The following is a 20,746-nucleotide window of genomic DNA, read 5'->3' as shown; positions in this document are numbered from 1 at the left end:
TAACATTAACGTATACCTTTCACGAATCACTTACCTCACCAAAAATTTTCGTTACTCGAACTACTGCAATACAGCGAGTGCCACTACTGCCAGCTAAATAAAAGATGCAAACTACTGAAGGCACTAACTACTAATAGGCATAGTTAGCAAATGAAAGATTTTGATAGAGAACAAACAATGTATTTACCTTACTAGTGTTCAAAAGTCATAATATATGTAGCAGTTCATGACATCCAGTCTTACAAATTTCAAAACTCCGCCATCTCTCTCCCCACATCCACCACTGCTGGCGGCTCACCTCCAACTGCGCAACGCTACGCGCTGTTCACATCCAGCTGCCCAACACTACAATGGCAGACAACAATGCAAACTAGCCACAGACTGCACACAGCACAGCCAGTGATTTTTCATACAGAGCGCTACGTGGCGTTACCAATAAGAAAACCTAAACAGCCTACTTACATAGCCCCCATACTCCCCACAAAAAATTTTACAAATTGTTTTGGGCACTGGCCAATACAGATTTGAAAAAATTTTTCATAATTACAGTAAGAAAGATATCAAATGCACACACTTATTAATACAATGTTGGTCAAAAGCTAAAATTTTCTCACAGTCCATAAAGACAGTCCTGATCATTCATCACAGTAAAACTGCCGTTTCTTTTCTCAAAGTCTGAGCAGTAAAAGACAATGCACATGGAAGTAGTGGATTTCCATGCAGTCTTGAAGAAGTAGTGTTGTCCTTCCAACAGAAAGACAATGCTGACTCTTGACATGCAGACAGGTAATGGGTCACAACAGAGCAAACCCACAGCAGAGTCAGTCGAAGTTTTGAAGAATGTTGGTAGGTAGGTCATCACAGAGCAGACCACTGTAGTCCTGTTTACAGTATTGTTGGGCCACCAGAGGTGCAGAGCCACTGCAGTCCTTGTAGAAATAATGGTATTGGTAGGCCATCAAAGATGCAGATCCACTGTAGTCCTTGTAGAGACGGCCAGCAGCCATCTGTTGCGACTGTGCAGGTGCAACAATCACCATCGAAGAGTCTTGTGACAATATAGCAAGTCCATGAACCACCACTTGTGCACTCACAAATTTTTTTTTGAAATGTCCTTAGAACCAGCAATGCTGTTATCCAGTCCCTTGTAGAATTATTAACACACGTGCAAACACTAACAGTTCCAAACTTCTCAAATATTGTGCATTACTATGACCAACAGAAATGTGTGCAGTGAAATGTAACTAAATTTGAAGAACTGGTGTCTATATTATTATAAATTTACAACATAAGAATACAATTACAAAGGTACAAAAAACATCATTAAAGAACATAATAGTACAGATAACATTTGTAGTAATACAGGCTTTACAAAAGAATAGAAATAGACACATACATCAGTGTTACAGGAATTATGACATAAGTAAATAAATAAAATAATGAGAATAGTTCTTGAAACATTAATTTCACACATGATCATTAAAACAAAACAGAATAAATAATGTCTAAACATCTTTACGAAGAAAATAACATAGTATTTGAAAAATTCTACAACATAAATCTTATTAGCTAAACACATAAAGACAGGAAAAACACAAATATACAAAAGTACACAAACACATAGCAGAATAACACAGGGGGAAGGACAGGATTTGTTTTCAGTGTAACATTTGGTACTGCAGTATTTTGCAAACAAAACCATTTTTTTCTTGGAGATCTCCCTTCGTTCATCATTATTCCCAAAAAGTCCTATCTATACCTACTTTCTGTACTTTTTTCGTATAACTTCTCAATGCATTTCTTCCAATTCATCGCAACTCATTCTCTTATATAGTCTACCTCCTCTTAAGCTAAATCTACTGAGCTCAGATGCTAAACTAAGGAACGAGGCAATGCAGCAGCATAAAACAATTAATACAAACAGCAATGAAAAAAATGGAAATTGTCAAAGCAAGCTGAAATCTAAATTAATAAGCAATGCAACATTACAACTAATATGAGCCAATGTGCAGCAACAAGAAAAATAAATCAGTAGTAAAACTAGCTTAACAGAGTAATACAAAGTGAAATTTAGTAGCACTATGCCTGGCAAACAGCAGCAGCAAATGTAATAACTTATATCTAAACATGACAAAGCTCAAGCAAAAAATAATATTACACTAAAGAAGGCCATGTCTAATACCTATGTCACATCTTAATGCTAGAGTGATGCATCACAATTTATTCTACAAAAGAAATTACCAAGTACTTGAAAAGAAAATTCTGTATGCAATTCCTGTGAAGGGAAATGTCTTTTTGTGCTCCTTCTTTTTTTTAAGTACATCATAAAGTTATTCTTTCCTGGGTCTGTAGGCATAAAATATTTATATTAGTACATCTATAAAATTTTATTTTAACCAATGCTGCAGGGCAGCTAGAAACTAGATATTAAACAAAATGAGTAAATAAATACATAAAGCAAGCCATATGGCATTTCTCTCAACTAGCAAGACAATAGCCATGAAATGTTTCTCATCGTTTCATTGGGCATTTCAGTAAATATCATAAATTAAGAGCTCCACAGTATAATCATATGTTTTCAAGTTTGAGCGTGTCGTATTTGTGATGCTTTCTACAAAGGAATGTCAGTAGCGAGGATAATGGCCTCTTTCTTTTTCTCCACCTGTGCCTCTGAAAGGCACACACTTATTCTTTTTTCCAGGTGACTGTCGCGCAGCTGGTTGCCCACGACGCATTACGTGCAGGTGGTCACTTAACTTTCTTACCGAAATATTTACGACACAAGTTTGCACTACAGTGACAGTCTCATATAAAAATTTCACAGGTCGAGAATTTGCGTTACAAATGTGTAGAAACAAAATCCTATAAATATAACAGTGTCCAAAAACTTTTCGTCGGCGTTGTGATACATTTACGCATATACATACATTTCATAATTCTTAAAGTACGATTCTTGGTTTCCAACATCCTTTTCCACAAATCAGAATCCCTAACCACTAATCATTATTCCTTACCTTATTATACATATACATATTTGTCGACACTTCTTCAATATTTCATCATAAGAAATACATAGCATAATCAAATTCCTCATACGGTAGCATCATCTTATTGATCATAAACATACCTCAACAGCATAATACACATCGTCGTCATAATAACATCATAACATCTCAGTCAATGCTCAAAATCGTTGTAGCTTCCTCCAATAATTTCAAAACCTAAAAAAAATTCTCTGCTCATTTCAGTAGTGTCATCTACCTCAAACGTACTTTAAAAATCATGATCCCATACCAAATACGACATTCAAAGCTCTCATATTATCACAATGGTTCCGAAAAAATATGAACAGTTCACAAGTACAGACAGAATACAATTTCATAAGTGTGAAGTTATCCAACTATGTAATTGCGTAAATATCTTTCACTGACGTAGTAAAAAAAATGTTTGTTTCTCTGTTAAATAATCAGAAGCTATGTAATTCTGTGTTAGAGGAATATGGTACCGATGTGTAAAGTTGTATAAGCAAATACCATATTAGCTAGGGCTCCTTGTGCTTGCCAAACACATGGTACACAAAGTAAGCATGTACCCCCTGAGGATTAATGTAATTATACCCTCAGGTGTTGCAGATTACAGCAATGAAATGTATCACGGAAAACCTTTGTATCATTGTACTTCAAATATCTTTAAAAATAAATGTTTTAAGTACAAAATTAATCACACAAATACGTGTACTGTAGCGCTAAACTGTGCGTCTTGTTGTAAGATAATCTCTGTGGAAGTGTCGTAGTTATCGTCCTCCAAAAGCTAAGTTCTGCAGAAGTCAATGTACTTACCTCATGATACACAAAAGTGAAATGCTTTGCATATACAGTAGATATCTTAGTTATTACGCTTATTGCCGTGATGAAGAAAGTACTGTGCTGTAACGTATTGTCCTACGGAAAAGGCTGTCTCCTTGTAGTTATAGCACAAAAGTTACTACTAAAACATGTTTTACTTTCCAGAAGAATTCAGAAAAACTGTGCAGATATAAAACAGATACACCGCAAAAGCAACATTGTAAATTGTCACTCGTTAGTAGCGTCGTGATAAAATCGTGTAGCTGTCACATAAAGTAACCACTGTGTCATCTGGTATCTCACAGAAAGTACTTTAAATCCAGAATGTATTTTCAAGTAAACCAAAATGTTGCATTAAAATCTCATTAGCAGTGCCAGTATATGTTCTAAGTATGTAAGCCTGAGAGTCGTTGTGTAATCGTGCAACTAACAAGCAAGAATGTACAAATAACAACACTGTGTCGTCTGTTCACTTTAACAATGCATTCGTAATTACTGTTTAAAAATGTTCCATAGGTTCTAGGCTGGATAGTTCACTTCAAAACATTGTTGCATGTTAACAGTTTCTCAGTGTGACAAATTGTACTAGTAGCATGAAGTGAAAAGTTTTATGGCAAAGACTAAGTTAAAAAACAGATTATCTTTCAATAAACGGTTTTACATGAGAAATGTGGTGTAAACCTTTACTCTCTAGCGTGCAGAGTTTCAACTTCAAAGCAATTATCATGTTGTATACGTCGGTAAGGAATGCTAAAATTTTTCTCAAGGCCAGTGTCTTATGTTATTTTTCTCGGAGCCAGCGATGCGAGTCATTGTCTGTCTCTTTGTTGGCGTGCGTCGTTATTGGGATTAGGAGACCTAACTTCTACAAATTCACCTTGTCGAGAGGGCCCTGCTCTGATTGCATCTCGCCAGTTCTGATGAATTTCAGGTCTGTCGTTATGATTATATCGTCTGTCGTCATGTCGGTAGTTCCTGTAGTTTCTTTCTTGTCGGTTAAGTGGTGGAGAATTTCTCCCTCAATTATCAGTGCATGGTGGTCCGTTGCGTCTGAAGTTATTCTATCTCCCGTGATAATAATTATTTTGGTTCCCATATTGTCTGTTTCTCTTATTGTCTCTGTGATAGTCATTACCGCGGAGAGGTGATCTTTCCCTGTAATTATTACTATTCTTGTCATACGGGTGGTGTCTGTTTTGGTCACGATTTACGTTGTAAGAATAGCCTTGTCGTGTATTATTTCTGTCATCGCGGAATTGTGACAGATGTGACCTGTAATTGTTGTGCTCCTGTTTTCACATTCCGCGATGGTCAGTGTCAATTTCCAGTTCTTGTAACAGCCCCTGAAAAGCTTCAATGTCGTCTTTGCAACGTCCTGCTAAAATAATATGTCGTAATGTTCAGGCAGTTTGATTAAGCAAATGCAGAGGAGTTCTGAGGGGCTGTATGGGTTTGAAAGATACAGATTCATATGCAACATGTCTTCAAAGTATTTCATAAGACTGGAAAATACAGATTGTTCGAAACGTTTCATCATTATGATGCTATGTTTTACTCGGTCTTGTGTAGCTTGAGACCAATATGCTGAGAGGAAGACATGATAAAATTCTCCTTCACTGTGACAATCGTGAATGACCGATCGCATTCTTACAGCTGATTCATTCTCCAAGTAGCCACACATAAATTCTAACCTGTGCTCCACTGACCAGTTGGGAGGAAAACAATGAGAGAATTGATGAAGCCATGCTTGTGGATGAATTTCGTTGTCAGAATTCTTAAATGTTTTGAATTTACGTGTAGTAATGAACAGCTTATAGTAAAAATCATCGTGTCGGCGAGTCGCACATCGCTCATTGTTACTTCGTTTCGGCGGTTCCATCTCAAAATCCAATGCGCCTTGCCAATTTCTTTCATAATTGCCGAACTGTCCTGTGTTATTATTTTGTGGTTGTTCCATATTTCTATGTCCCTCTTCCCGTACTGGAGCGCGAGTGTACTCTGAAATATGTAATTCATGTATTACTTGTGCCAACTGATCTTGTACTTCCCGGATTTCTCTTTTGTACTTTGTATTGATTTGATTTAGATTTTGTTTGAATTTTCTAATTTGTTCATACTCTTCAGTGTCCGTGAAGGCTACAGGTCTTGTGTCATTCAGATCATCATCTACCCTTGTAGATAAGTTAGTGAACTGATCTGAAAGTTCTGCTACTTTATCTGATAGTGAAATTATTTCCCCTGTGTGTTTTTCTGAACCAAGTTTCAGAGTGTCAATTTGTGTTGAAATCGTATCTACTGTGTCCTTTAAGTTTTCCTGAGTTTTTGCAAGTTGCGTAACGGAATCAGTAGATGCAACTGAGTCAATTTTAGCTTGCAAGGTGTCGTGATTTTCATGAACAATAGTTTGCAGTTCTTTTATGGCTGCTTCGTGATTCTGTAATGCATTTTCATGCCGCGAAAAAATAGGTTGGAAATGCTCATAAATTTGTGTTTTTACGTCATTTCAGACTTTTTGACATTTCGATTCAATGTTATGTAACTCAGTAGTTAAATATTCACGTGTTTGTTCAAGTGTGGTGTCTAATTTCCGAAGATTTTGTTCTGTTGTGTCTAACTGTTGCTTTGTTTGTCTCTGGTGTTGTTCCATTGTGTCTAACTTTTGAAGATTTTGTCCCATTTGTTTCTGATTTTGTTCAAGCAAATTGTCTAACGTTTGTAACCTTTGTCCCATTTGTTGCATTAACTGTAATAACAGTGCACTGGTGTCTGAAACATGTTCCTCAGTGCTATTCGGCAGTGCATTTGAACCGGCAATATTCGCATTTTGAAAAGCAGAAAATGTGTTGATTTTGTTTAAGAAAACTGCGAGGACGCAAAACCTGAATCTACAGTATTTGCAAGATTGTTTCCAGTCATTTCGGAATCCTGAGGTGAGCTGTTGCCGACCAATCGATCGATAATGCTTCCCTGGTCACAAATTGTTTCACTGCCTACGCCATTGTTTGCAGCCCGCTCCATTTCCCTATGCACAATTACCAAGTTACTAGTTTGAACATTAGTTAATTCATTACATGGTGGCGCTAACACACTGCTTTCGTCTTCACTGTCGTTTCTCAGTTTACTTTGGAGCCTAGTATTACGTTTTTCACACGCCATTATTGTCACAATATTTCACACGACAACACAGAAAAACACAATTTGAAGAGCAAAAATAAGAGAACACATTAACATAGCACTGAAAATAATATCTAGTTAATTGCAAGCGCAGCTGAGAAATACTTGGTGCAAATTTACATGCGTGCCACACCTGTTTTACTGTACAACAATGAAAGACTGCAGCTACAAAGGAGATTCTCTCTACAATTACGCGCTAGCAGTAAACAAAATCTACACTAATTACACAAACTACAAGAAAAAATCAGAAGATTCGAGTGAGGTATCCTCGGCTAAGGGTCGACATATGAAACGTCCCCTTAGAACAATTATACATGACTGTGTTTAAACGGACACACAATATTTTTAGCGCAACGCTGTCTGACTTTCAAAAATCCCTACAAAAGAATGGCCCTGACTAACATTAACCTATACCTTTCACAAATCACTTACCTCACCAAAAATCTTCGTTACTCGAACTACTGCAATACAGCGAGTGCCACTACTGCCAGCTAAATAAAAGATTCAAACTACTGAAGGCACTAACTACTAATAGGCATAGTTAGCAAATGAAAGATTTTGATAGAGAACAAACAATGTATTTACCTTACTAGTGTTCAAAAGTCATAATATATATAGCAGTTCATGACATCCAGTTTTACAAATTTCAAAACTCCGCCATCTCTCTCCCCACATCCACCACTGCTGGCGGCTCACCTCCATCTGCGCAACGCTACACGCTGTTCACATCCAGCTGCCCAACACTACAATGGCAGACAACAATGCAAACTAGCCACGGACTGCACACAGCACAGCCAGTGATTTTTCATACAGAGAGCTACGTGGGGTTACCAATAATAAAACCTAAACAGCCTACTTACACATTTACTCTTGTTAAATTCTACTTGTTTTCTTAGTGAGGTCATCAGCCATTTTGCTTTGTGGTCGTCCCACCATTCTTCTGCGTTTGCCCTCACGTGGAATGTGGTTGTTTATAAATTGGGTGGTCCATTTTTCTCTTGTGGAGTAGGGGCGGGTTAGAGCAACCTGTGGTTCGGGTTGTTCGGTAATCTCCCTATCAATCTACTGTACGTTAGTAGCTGCCTCTGTCATGTTTGTCGGATTTGGTGTGTTAATGAATTTATTGCTTGGAGTGTAACGGCGTAATACCTGAAATGTGTTTTAATCTTTGGGAACATTGATATTATTGCCTATAATCTTGAGAGGCCGTATCTGTGTACTGTAGAGCATCTTAACCATCGTTTGGCCAACCTTGTAGAATTTTTTATAAGATTGCGTTTCATGGGCTTATATTTAAATAATCATTTTAGTATATAAAGTTGCCACCCTTTCACCATAAGACATTTCTTAAAATATAAATCAAGTTGCACCTTCGGTGGCAAGGTTAATATTTTAATTGTTAGTGTTTTGTAATTGAGGGGTGCATAGTTTGTGTGCTTGTGTAAATGGTTAAAACTCTTAGTTTAAAGTTATCTGATGTGTTGCAGATTTGCACCAGTGTAGTCTTTCAGAGGCTGTTGTGAGCGGTCGTAGCTATGGCCATGTCAAAAGGGAGCTGCAAGGTTCTCTGCCTGAAAGCTCATACAGTCAAAACTTGTTTCTTTCTGCCTCTGAATAAATTGTTACTTTGATATTTAGAGGGTGCTTTCTGATTATAATTTTAAATCTGTTTCTTTAAAAAATGCTTTTAGGCACTATTAAAGTGAATAAAATTCCCATTTGTTAAAAGGAATTTGGTTACTCCCTGGCAACTACTTCCATGCTTACAAAGTGTGATTAAATGTGTTACTTTTCTTGATGAATCGCTAACAAATAAAATAAATTCTTAAGAATATTCTTTGGAAATAAATCACGGTCACTGTACAGTTCTTGTGGTGTGATTTATTGTTCTTCACTTCGATATTGTCAAATCTGTGATATTTATTTGCGTAGTACAGGGTGCTAATCCTTTTATTTCTTGTGTTGCACTAGATATGCTATTATGTGTCCACGAAATCAAGACGTTTAGAGCTGTGGCATATTTATCTCTAGCCTTGAGCAATAACTGAAAATTTCGAAAGTACATCACATGTTGAAGGAAGAATGGGAATATTTCCTAGTGAAATGTGAACTTACAAAAGACTTCCGAAAATAGAAACGGCAGCCTACAGACCTATTAACAACTAGTAATTCAAAAGAAATTAAGAGCCTAATATTTCTCAAGGACAGACATTTGGCCAACAGTTTTTTCATAAGTGTCCACCAAAGAATAATTCATCATGAGCTCTGCCCGATACACCCAGAAAGAAAGCACGATCTGATGTATAGAGACCGTAAAGTAGTATATCCAAAACAGAGTACTGAGAAGACCAGCGGACAGAAATACCGTCGACGAAAGAAACTGCAGTGAGTGCTTCAGCAAAGCTATTATGCCCAAGAATAGGATCTACCAAAACAGTATACTAAGGGTATGGAGCTCTCCGCATAGCTGGTTCAGGTGCAACTTCAGGTTGATTTGAGAAGCCTTGAAGTGCTTCAGATGTTAGTCATAAATTTAGAAGCAGATGTTTAAGAAACACTTAAGATATAGAGAGACGTTGTACGGTGTCTGTCCATTGACTGAACGTTGCTTTTATTGTAAACTGCAATGCTTGGTGCTCATTAAGTCCCATACACACGTTGCCCTTCACTGAAAACTGAATAAGGCTCAGGGAAAAAAATATAAAAAAAAATTAAAAAAAACTGTGCAATATGACTATTCTCAGCTACGGGTCTTCAGACACCCACATTTAAACAGCACAACAAAACAATTGTTTTATACCTGCATGTGTTTCTGTTACCTACTGCTTAACTTTCCCTTTGCTGAAACTGATTCGAATCCTCTTGTCAACGCTAGCTTTTGTCTCATCACCAAAATATAAACCCAAACTTACGCCTTAATATATGACGTCATTATACTTCGTTGTGGTGACCTTTCCATACCACAGTATCACAAAGCATGTAAACAGAATATCTAGTAGCTGACGTAACGAAGATCTGGAGGCAACTTACCTTCTGCAGTCTCAAAGAAAGTTACTGATAAAAGAAATGTAAAGAATGGTTCGTTCGTGAACATCTGTTACGAGAAGGTGTGGTTTCGATTCGAAAAATCTGATTTGAATTACGCACGAGTATATTTAGTTTAATTACTTCAGCACACGGAATTTGGCCGGGCCTCAGGACTATGCACTTCGGCCGTCTTACAAAACTGATTCTTGGTTTGGTTAAATTTATGAAAGATGTGAATATGAGATAAAAATATGGAGTTTGCATTAATTTCACAATTATTATCTCAGGAATACAAAAGTTTTACGCAGAGCAATCCAACTGACGTTACGTAAAACACATGCTGCCATCAGCACAGTACTGTAACGTCTGTTTCAAAATTATGAAAAATGCAAAACTTATTTGGTGAATGGTGTATTAACTGGCTAAACCCTATCATGAATTAAATGCAGTTCATAAACACAACTGAATCTGCCCCACTGAAACGAAGTCGCAGAAGCCTTTGAGCCACAGCATTCAATGTCTGCCGCAGACATGTCTTTAGATGCCAACATGACTCACCACATACTTAGCAACAGAAAAATATTACCTTCCGATCCAGAACAATCGTATGAGAAGAGCTTCATATTTCACTGAAGCACTTTACACATACAGGGTGTTTCAAAAATGACCGGTATATTTGAAACGGCAATAAAAACTAAACGAGCAGCGATAGAAATACACCGTTTGTTGCAATATGCTTGGGACAACAGTACATTTTCAGGCGGACGAACTTTCTAAATTACAGTAGTTACAATTTTCAACAACAGATGGCGCTGCATATAATGTGAAAGATGTAGAAGACAACGCAGTCTGTGGGTGCGCCATTCTGTACGTCGTCTTTCTGCTGTAAGCGTGTGCTGTTCTCAACCTGCAAGTGTGCTGTGGACAACATGGTTTATTCCTTAGAACAGAGGATTTTTCTGGTGTTGGAATTCCACCGCCTAGAACACAGTGTTGTTGCAACAAGACGAAGTTTTCAACGGAGGTTTAATGTAACCAAAGGACCGAAAAGCGATACAATAAAGGATCTGTTTGAAAAATTTCAACGGACTGGGAATGTGACGGATGAACGTGCTGGAAAGGTAGGGCGACCGCGTACGGCAACCACAGAGGGCAATGCGCAGCTAGTGCAGCAGGTGATCCAACAGCGGCCTCGGGTTTCCGTTCGCCGTGTTGCAGCTGTGGTCCAAATGACGCCAACGTCCACGTATCGTCTCATGCGCCAGAGTTTACACCTTTATCCATACAAAATTCAAACGCGGCAACTCCTCAGCGCCGCTACCATTGCTGCACGAGAGACATTCGCTAACGATATAGTCCACAGGATTGATGACGGCGATATGCATGTGGGCAGCATTTGGTTTACTGACGAAGCTTATTTTTACCTGGACGGCTTCGTCAATAAACAGAACTGGCGCATATGGGGAACCGAAAAGCCCCATGTTGCAGTCCCATCGTCCCTGCATCCTCAAAAAGTACTGGTCTGGGCCGCCATTTCATCCAAAGGAATCATTGGCCCATTTTTCAGATCCGAAACGATTACTGCATCACGCTATCTGGACATTCTTCGTGAATTTGTGGCGGTACAAACTGCCTTAGACGACACTGCGAACACCTCGTGGTTTATGCAAGATGGTGCACGGCCACATCGCACGGCCGACGTCTTTAATTTCCTGAATGAATATTTCGATGATCGTGTGATTGCTTTGGGCTATCCGAAACATACAGGAGGCGGCGTGGATTGGCCTCCCTATTCGCCAGACATGAACCCCTGTGACTTCTTTCTGTGGGGACACTTGAAAGACCAGGTGTACCGCCAGAATCCAGAAACAATTGAACAGCTGAAGCAGTACATCTCATCTGCATGTGAAGCCATTCCGCCAGACACGTTGTCAAAGGTTTCGGGTAATTTCATTCAGAGACTACGCCATATTATTGCTACGCATGGTGGATATGTGGAAAATATCGTACTATAGAGTTTCCTTGACCGCAGCGCCATCTATTGTTGACAATTGTAACTACTGTAATTTCGAAAGTTTGTCTCCTTGAAAATGTACTGTTGTCCCAAGCATATTGCAACAAACGGTGTATTTCTATCGCTGCTCGTTTAGTTTGTATTGCCGTTTCAAATATACTCGTCATTTTTGAAACACCCTGTACATACCCTTTGTTCCTTTTGTTCCGTTCACATAACGATAGCTCTCTCTCTCATCATGGATATACAGTATGCAGCCGCTTTCAATATCACACCATCTCCCACCGTAAGAAAGCACACAATTTCTCTATGACATCCAGAAACAAAGTAGGAAGAAGACACACTGTCTTAAGGCACTTCTAAATGTCTGCATGCCTTTGCCCATCACTGGGTTAGGCCGGACATGCCCCAGAGAACTTCAACAGAGAAACTACTGTAGCGTAGGTGTATCAGTGAGTTCATCCCACCACTGTGCGGATTCAGTTTTACATGAAGGCGTGTGCGACTGATACCATATTTGTGCAACGTGTCGATCACCTCTCATTCTATGTGTGAGTGCGGGTTGCCACCTGGCAACTTTCATCCTGTGTGAACTGCGGCTTTGAAGCATTTCTTCCACCCTCCTGCCTTAACTGCTCCACCCCAAGTCACAGCACGATAGCTGACGCAAACTTATTGTCTCAGCTCTCAGAGCCTATTGCGATGATTACCTCGGTGATGCGGTGTCAGCACAGTATTTGGAAGCTGAGGTCGGACAAGGAAATACAGTAAAATGCTTAAAGATCGAATAAGGGGACTGAGATGTGTAACCTCCGCCTCACTTATCGACCTTAATGACAGTGAAAAATTTAACCGCGTATACCTAATGGAAATTTGGGAAAAGCAATCGTCATCGAAGTTAATCTGTCGGTAAAGAGGGAGGAAAATGTTACATCTAAATGAAAGGAAAAATGCAAATGAAACTGGTGGAAATTAATTTTGAAAAGGGGTAAGTTAATAAAGAAAGTAAATGTGCGGCCGTTACGTTAACAATTAACTAGCGGTAATTAGATATTTGAAATTTGGGGGAAATTACGGCAGCCAGTCCTATGGACAATACTATAGTAACTGAAAAAGAAAGGTTATTACACATATTATTAGCACTAGAAGCGTGGCAACTGAACTTGACACGTGTAGTGTGAAAACTGAAAGTTTGTCAGAAGTAATAAATTTCGCTACACTCTGACTTAATTTAGCAAAAGAATTAATAAAACCGGAAAATTGAAAGTTAATTAGTGACTGAAATTAATAGTGAGCTTTGTTTCTGAAGCACTTCGAAATTCAGTAAAATACGGTTAGTCTTGGGCTACCTCAACAATCATTTCAAAAGCTACTTGAATCTACGCAATTTAGGAATAAGAGATTAACTTTGAACTTGAATTAAATGATTCTGAACAACTAAAAATAGTAAAATTTAGTACGTACCAAGCTGAGCTGCAGTCACAGGTAAGCTAAAATACGGTAACAAAACTCGCACTCTTAATTTGTGCTTGTGTAATCTAAATATTGTAGCCAGCTATGAATACCTTAACTGAACTTTGAAATTAAAGCAGTGAAATCGAATGATGCTGGCGTTTGAATTTCAACGACACTCGGGTTCATTCCGGAAAAGGAAGGGACCCTGCTTGGTAATGCAATTGGGACAATGAGCAACAAAGGTTCATGCTACGTTGCTGTAATTTAGTTATGAAAATGGAACAGTTTGAAAAGCTGAGGTCTGCCATACAGTTCTAAAACTTTACGTGCTTCCAGTCTTCCTTGTTGGTTGATTGAAGGTTTGAAGCCGTCGATCGAGGAGGTGGCTACAGTCACTCATTGTCGGCCGTCGCTGTTACAGAAGCTGGATGTTGGTGCGCCTTCTTCTCGACACGGTCACCGGGCGAAACGGGCTCTTGATGTGCGCCAGATAATGCTTCCCGTCCGCGACACCGTGTCAGAAACTATCACAGCAAGTCGAGCGCAATTACATGCTGCCCAACCCCGAAAGCGCTGCAACTCGCGGGAGCGTCACACAACACACCTGCTCCACTGCACCACCCCAGCCAGACTCTGCCTGCTCTGCCCGCGCTCCACGAGGCAGAGTTCACACTACCAAAGATCCTAAACACTTTGGTTCTCCACACGACCTATCGATGTATTCGTTCGATAGCATGGTTTTCCCTAGGCCAGACCCAGCGTATAAATACAAATAATTATTCACAAAACAAACCAACATAAATGCATAAATATATATATATATATAAACAGTAAAACAATTACAATATATAAAGACACAGAAATGTCATATCTTCAGGTAACAAAATAAGGAAAAAAATTTATAGTACAATAGATGGAAATAGGAGGATACGCATTTCCGGCGTTACAGATGAAGTCAGTGAGACATGGAATGAAAAATAAATGTGCTACAAAGCAATAGCGTGCATGAAAATGTGTGCAGGAATGTGACTTAGAGTCTGAAGACCGACAGTTGACTCATACATCCTGAGAGGGCAAAGTTAAAAACACTTCGTGTCAAAAAGCACGAAAATCATTTCTTCTCAGACATCTCTCACTCCCCCTCTTTCACTCCCTGTCTCTCTTCTAACTCACTGTCCCTCTGCTCCTGCCTCACTGGTCTTATGGCTGCACTTGCTCAGCAGTTTTGTCCTTGGTCTGCCCTCTGTCCTCCAGAACGCTGAAGCGCTGTATCGTCTTTGTCACTGGCGGGCTCAACTTGCAATGACGAGCTTTGAACGACCAATACGGCGTAACCATGTCTCCCAGTTTCCTCCATGATCCAAAAATTTCCATTCCTCCGGTAGCAGGCATCTAACTTGGGAACTCCCAAAAGTCACTCTTAGGTGTTCCTCGTTGTCGACTTCCTAGCACTGGCTGTTGGCCTCCTACCAGATTTCACACCTCTAGGAACTGTTTCTAGTGTTGATCGACACTCCTGAGCTGTCAAGAAGTCTGCGATTTAACAATAAATCCGGTTGATTGTAATGGGAATATCTGACCTTTGCTCAAGTGTCCCCAAGCGTTTGGGATTCTATGACGTCCCTCTGCTGCCAGTCAGACTTTAAAGGGGATAAACATTTCAGAGATATCCAGACATTTCAGTTAAACTGTGTCTGTTCAGCTTTTGAGAAATTCTCATATGCGCGTGTAGCCTAAGTGAAGCCTTCTTGACGTAAGTGCTTGGCAGAGAAGTATTACTACAGTAACGAAGATTTTGTTTTAGTTTAGTATTGTTGTTCTGAACATAACTATTCTCCTCAATCTGCTGTTGATTATGTGTTCTGAAGGTGCAAGTGGAATGCTTAATTCCTTGAAGATGCAACCACACAGCGACTGTGGGTGAATATACCATAAGTCATCAATGAGTAGACATATGCAAAATACGAGTATATTGCAAATATAATATATTGCAAAATATATTTCATATATATTAATTTGCAAGTAACCAAAGAGAAAAATGTGGCTGCATTTTGCTGTATAAGGAACTCAATGACATGATTGTTGCAGTCCACACACACACACACACACACACACACACACACACACACACACAAGCGCGCGCGCGCGCGTACACACACACAAATCGGCAGGTCTGAGTAGGACTCGGGCTCTGAGGGTTTTGTATGAACTTAATTATGTGTATAGGTAATAATAGTATTTTCGTGTGGCTCAGTGGTCTGGAGCGAGTCTTTCAATTGACTGGCACTTCGGCGACTTGCATGTATCTAGGTTTAGTTATCCAACCGGGAAAAGAGGACATGGAGCTTAACGTGGAATCTGAAGCATGTGTTCCTGGCGACCTCTCACGTCGTTATGAGGTGAAGGCCAGGTTAAAACCTAAACTGAAAAATCTGAGGTCTGGTCGAAATTCAATACGGCTGCCCAGTCACGCGCTTTATCGATTGGGCATCATGCAGTACATGTACATTGATAGTATATCCATAGGCTCTGATGAATGAATTTGCGAGCGTCAAAATACGTGACGTAAGTGGCAGACTCTTTTGACTGGATAGATTTAGAAGCTTAAAATTTTTTACTCCAACAATCAACTGTATTCCTTAGTATACGGCATAAGTGTCGATACCTCTACCCGCTCCTGGGGAAAGGGGCTCCTAACAGCTGAACAGACAGACAGAGGGGCCGGCCGGAGTGGCCGTGCGGTTCTGGGCGCTACAGTCTGGCGCCGAGCGACCGCTACGGTCGCAGGTTCGAATCCTGCCTCGGGCAGGGATGGATGTGTGTGATGTCCTTAGGTTAGTTAGGTTTAATTAGTTCTAAGTTCTAGGCGACTGATGACCGCAGAAGTTAAGTCGCATAGTGCTCAGAGCCATTTGAGCCAGCCAGACAGAGGGACAAACAATGGCAAACAAAAAAAAAAAAAAAAGTCCGCAGCTCGTGGTCGTGCGGTAGCGTTCTCGCTTCCCGCGTCCGGGTTCCCGGGTTCGATTCCCGGCGGGGTCAGGGATTTTCTCTGCCTCGTGATGACTGGGTGTTATGTGCTGTCCTTAGGTTAGTTAGGTTTAAGTAGTTCTAAGTTGGGGACTCATGACCGTAGATGTTAAGTCCCATAGTGCTCAGAGCCATTTGAACCAATGGCAAAAAGACTCTTACATGGTATAGTTACAAATTAACAATGTTCAGGTTTTTTCCTTTATTGGTACTGTCATACCTTGCTTCTTGCCAAATTGCATGATTCTAGATCAACGGGAAGTACGCAATAGGCTTTGAAGAGTGAGCTTGCGACCATCGATGTATGTGATATAAGTGGCTGTATCGTTCATTTAATTGACTCAGAAGCTTAATTTTTTTACACCACCAAGTGACCGTAGACCTTAGTACTTGACATAAATTTCAACATTGTAGGTCTATGTGTTCCTCAGAAAAAGGAGTCTTAGCACGCGGACAACAAAGTGAGCGTACAGGGTTTCCGTGTTTACCAACTGAGGTAGGAACCCTAAAAATTAGGACATATTAAGTGTGGTGTTTGAAGCGCTATGTCTGACGCAGGAATAGCGCAAAGAATGATCTGAAAAGATACGACAGAAAAAAGTCGAAAGATTCAAACAGTTTAAGGGATACATGACAGGAAAAGCATTTCAGTCGTGAAAACAGCTTGGATTCTCTCTGCTCAGACGAAGAGAAATGTTTCCAGAATGAGATTTTCACTCTGCAGAGTGAAAATCTCATTCTGGAAACATCCCCCAGGCTGTGGCTAAGCCATGTCTCCGCAATATCCTTTCTTCCAGGAGTGCTAGTTCTGCAAGGTTCGCAGGAGAGCTTCTGTAAAGTTTGGAAGGTAGGAGACGAGGTACTGGCAGAAGTAAAGCTGTGAGTACCGGTCGTGAGTCGTGCTTCGGTAGCTCAGATGGTAGAGCACTTGCCCGCGAAAGGCAAAGGTCCCGAGTTCGAGTCTCGGTCGGGCACACAGTTTTAATCTGCCAGGAAGTTTCAGAAGAGAAATGTATTTGTAAATATTCAGTACTTCACAGAATTTGTGTTTTCTGTTGTTTTCCTAAATCGTACCAGGTGTGTGCTGGCCTGGTTCCTAACAGCAACTGTGGTTGTTACCTTCCTCTTTCACTGCTTATTATTAATAGTTTAGACTAATTTTTATTTGCACTTAATTAGTCTATAGCTCGACTCCAGTTACTGAGTGTGAAGTGGCACTGAAATCCATGTAGATTAGCATTCAAATAAAATCTTTGTTTTATTCTGGCACCGAAAGCATAAATCAAATGCGCTAGTAATGAACGTTTAGTCTACATTGTAAAGTGTCTTTCGTTACTATTTAACTTTCGTTGCACAGATGTTTTATTTTTGTTATAATCTGACTGCGGAACATCAGTAAAAGAATCTGCGTCATCCAATGTCTCTTCTTGAATACTGAATCCCGTTGTTCTCATGCTGAAAGTGTGCCTTGATGTATCCTCTTCGCCTGAAGTCATACGTACACACACACACACACACACACACACACACACACACACATAGATACATACATTAATCCTTGTTCCGTAGATCATGAATACATGTCGTAATGATGTGGAACGTGTTATTTTAACATAAGTTTTCTTTACACAATTTTTTTCTTTTTACAGTTACTATTTCATATCTAAGAATTCATCTATTGAGTAGAGTTTCTCGAGTTTGCCAATAATGCGCCCTCTGCCAATAATGTCCTCTGTATCGTGGAGGCGAACCCTGGCTGTGTGCGTTGCTTCCTTCATTATGACATCACTGTAAATTTTTGTGTGTGTGAAATCTTTCGGGACTTAAATGCTAAGGTCATCAGTCCCTAAGCTTACACACTACTTAACCTAAATTATCCTAAGGACAAACACACACACCCATGCCCGAGGGAGAACTCGAACCTCCGCCGGGACAAGCCGCACAGTCCATGACTGCAGCGCATGAGACCGCTCGGCTAATCCCACGCGGCTGTAAATTTTTGTCGCAATACTCGTAGGAATATAATCAAACAAATAAAAAACCAACAATTGTATTCCTAATTTTTTTCCGTCTTTCCGCAGTTGCTTCAAAATTCACCCTGGAGGTAGGTTCCGTCTTTGCAACTAAATAAAAGGCAAATTGTTTTTGCCACACGCGTTCCGCTTCTTATATATATGAAGCTTCCTAAGTGGCCTATAATACATGTTTGTATATACAAGGTGCTTCACGAAGATACGCAAATATTTTAATATATTATTCTACAAGTAAAAAGGTTCATATAAAATAGGTCCGCAAATGTTTGGTTACGGAATTACGGCTAATAAAAGATGTTCCCTGAAATTTAGCAACTTCACTAATATGAAGCCATCGCAAAGCTGTACGAGATTAAAGTAAATCACGATTTCCATTTATTTTGTTGTTATTGGTCTGGTGAATCTAATAAAACATGCCCTAGACGTGTATCTGCAGTAGTTTTGCAGAACATCCAGAGAAGCAAACGAAATTAATAACAGCCCTGTGAAACTGAAACGAGCAACAAAATATGTTCATACACGTGCAGCTAAATCCATTGAACTCGGTGCATATCTTAGTGAATCACCCTGTATAATAAATGCATTATATAGTAGTTACGAGAAAGTTACTAGTTACGTTTTCTCATGTATTTCAGGTTAGAAACAACTTTTGCAGCAGAAGTTTCATTAGATTAAATTATGGTTTGGTGTTACGATTTCCAATATTCAGTATTGCTGGTCCATGCGTGTGGGCCTGGAGACATGTTTACTCGGCTCCCAGACTCCACATGACACATTCCCGTCTTCTCTTGAGCGGTTGTGTCGTCTGTAGTATAACATCCCTCTGCTCGCGGTAACTGGTGGATATGAGCTGATCGGTTCAACGACTGTCGCATTGTATTTGATTTGAAGTGAATATATATCGCGAGGTGGCGCGTTTCGCCTGAGCGAGCGAAATATTTATTCCGTGACTTGGCGTTGCTCCATGGCGAGCGAAGAAAGTAAGAAAATCGGAATGTGACTGTCCTTTGTTGCGGGACAGGATAACAAGAGGACGAGTAGGAAGTGTATGTAATGAAACAGTCATTGTTTGCCGACATATTATATAATTTGTGTTTTTTGAGATTCACAAGCGATATGTAATGTTAATCTGCAGTTTAGTAACTGCCGTGATACAGTCTGTTGCATTTCAAAGGTAGTTGCGCGTATTTAATTTTGATCAAAGGATTCTCTGATGAACTGCTATGTACTAGAAGCTTGTACAGGAGTTCCAACATTTGGTGGTCGATGTTTGCTGTAGAACCTGCTTCAGGAACACGGTCAAAAGCATAGAGAAAGTTTTCTCTGCTAAAAACACATTCCACTCGCAGACAATAAAAGAATGACCAAAAGCGAATGGAAGCGTTCCAATTCGAGAAGATCCTATAGAAGTTTTCTTTCCCTTACATTTCACGAATTTTACGGGGAACCGTCGGAGTCGGCAGCTGCTTCTCCACCACAAGAGAGACTTGTCTACGTGCACGAAATTACGTACGCTGTGGGGGTCGTCGCGCTGTATGAGATATTGCCCTTCACAGAGATACAAACAAGGACACTACACACACTAGTACAATAACAACGAGTCTAATATTACCAGCTTACAACATTAATTTCTTCTTTTGATTAGTAATACTATAAAAATGGCTAAAAAGTGACAGGACCTACATTGACTGAAACCTACACTGTCAACTATTTGATGACCAAAAACAAATTAATACGTAATCATTCACTTACATGTATTTATGATATAGTGTGATTTGTTGTCATAATTGTGTATTTTCTGTTATGTATATGTACTAATGTTATACTTTGTATAATTTCATGTACGACTGTGTGAGCTACATCCTACATCAGGCAGCCTCGACAACACGGGTCCACCACATACGAACTTCATGCGGATCTACTGCGCAGTGAAGGCAAGCACAAGAATGACATGCTAACTCATTGCATACTGTGGTGTGCGTACTGTAAGACCTTCAGTACACACACCATCAGATTATTTGACTTGTCGCTCTAACGAAGTAGGTGAGTGTCAGCAATATGTCTCGTGGTCTTATCGTGGCGTGTTTGTCTTCTGCCATTATGTCAGACGATATAAATTCCACTTGCACGCTTAGAATAGCAGATTGACGGTGACCAACTTTAAACAG

This window comes from Schistocerca cancellata, chromosome 5 (assembly GCF_023864275.1).
Source record: "Schistocerca cancellata isolate TAMUIC-IGC-003103 chromosome 5, iqSchCanc2.1, whole genome shotgun sequence".
NCBI lineage: Eukaryota > Metazoa > Arthropoda > Insecta > Orthoptera > Acrididae > Schistocerca > Schistocerca cancellata.
This window is presented reverse-complemented; position numbering follows the sequence as displayed.